Below are 1,841 nucleotides of genomic sequence, written 5' to 3' on the forward strand. Positions count from 1 at the left end.
GAGCCCCGAGCCGGAGGAGGAGGACCAGGAGGAGGATAAGGACGAGGAGGAGACTTCTTCCAGTGTCGCCGAGCAGGACGCCGTCTCGCTGGTGCGCCGCGTCGCCCGGGCCCTCAACCGCTGGATCTCCGACCTCGTCGCCCTCCTCTTCTGCCGCAAGGTAAGCGCGCCCGCCTGCCCAACGGGCTCCCCTCCCCCTCCGCCCGCCCCGCCCGCGCGTCCAACCCTAACCCTAGCTGGCTCACTTGGCAGAGCGCGGGGTCCTTTGGTGCCGTCGCGGGCTTCGCCATCGCCGTCGTCTTCGCGTGGAAGTTCCTGCGCTCCTCCTCGACGCCCCGGCCCCGCCGGCCAGTCGCCCCCAAGCGGCGCTCGCTCGCCGCGCCTGCCCCCATGCTGCTTATCTAGGGGTTCTGGTAGCTATGAGGTTAGTGAGACCGTTTAGATTACTCATCATCTCAGTTAGTAGGTAGTACAGTAATGTGAAAACATACAAGCTGCTGGGAGCACTTTCAAGTCATGGGTAGATTGATAGCTCTAGTTGCTTGTAATGGTTGGTTGCTGGCACCTGTGTTTGTCGGTTCCATTCTAGTAGTTCTTCATCAGGAGGAACTCTTGTCTGGTGGACCAAGCCTACTTGCTGTGAAACATTTTACATCCCAAGGGTTGGTGGTAGCCAGTGTCCAAAATGAAACAAATTGTTCAGACTTCAGACTTAGGGGGTGTGTTCTTCTGATTTGTGATGCTGATACGACTTCTGCTCGTACCATTGCTCGATTCCATCCAACTGAATCGATGATGCAGAGCATCAAACACTTAGGAAAAGTACTTGCCCGCATGCAAAATTAGCTTTTTGCAAGAATTAATTCGTTCTCTCTCTGATTGATGCTGACGACAACAATTATTATTTCCTGTCTCTTATTCACGCTGATGATATCTCCGTTCATTTCATATGCAGTAAGCAAACATGGCGACACATCTGGGGTGGGATAGTGATAACATTTTAGCTAGATAGAATACATGCACATTTGGTCTGCTTCTGCTAGTTTTAATGTTTCCCGTCTTCCATTTACGACAAGAGATTTTGTCTATAGAAAAGCATATCGGCAGCTGTTCATGTATTGTTTGGACTAAAGAATCCTCAAGTCCTCCGGATATATGTTTGAATGCTAGATGGTTCATGCATATTTCTGTCTACTTCCTCTAGAATTAGATGGATGTATATATGTCTGTCTACTTCTTCTAGAACTAGTGTATTACCAAGATTCCAACACTATTTATGCAGTATCCAGATTGAAAATACCAAGTAGCATTTTGCATTCTCTTTCAGATTCAGTGTGACTAGAATTCACTTGGTCTTATATGGGTGAAACTTCACTTGTTTTTAGGCTAGTGTAGGGTGTTTGCTTCATTCTGTCATCATTTGTAACTATGTCACAAATAAATTGTTCCTTCTTCTTTATTTGACAAGAAATGAATGTTGATAAGCTGAGGCATGGATTAAGCTGTATCTTTGCTCTGAATTACTTGTGCTTCCTCCGAATTACTTGTGATCACATTGAGAAAGACTTGTAAAGATGATGATCATCTTTTATAGAAAAAAATTTCTGATGATTTTGCTAGTTTGCTTGGTTTTTTCTCCGACCATCGTGTCGTGATGATTGTGCAGGTACCCCGAGAGGCCCTTGAGTTTGCCGGAATGTCTATTAACTTCCGTTCCGGCAAATTCAGGTACTCCATATGTCCTATTTTCAGCAAAGGTCATGCTGAAACTTTCCGTGAATTTTAGCATGACTTTGCTAAAAATAGGACATATGGGGTACTTGCGACTAATGCCTGTTATC

The sequence above is a fragment of the Triticum dicoccoides genome, chromosome 3B, assembly GCF_002162155.2.
Source record: "Triticum dicoccoides isolate Atlit2015 ecotype Zavitan chromosome 3B, WEW_v2.0, whole genome shotgun sequence".
Classification (NCBI taxonomy): domain Eukaryota; kingdom Viridiplantae; phylum Streptophyta; class Magnoliopsida; order Poales; family Poaceae; genus Triticum; species Triticum dicoccoides.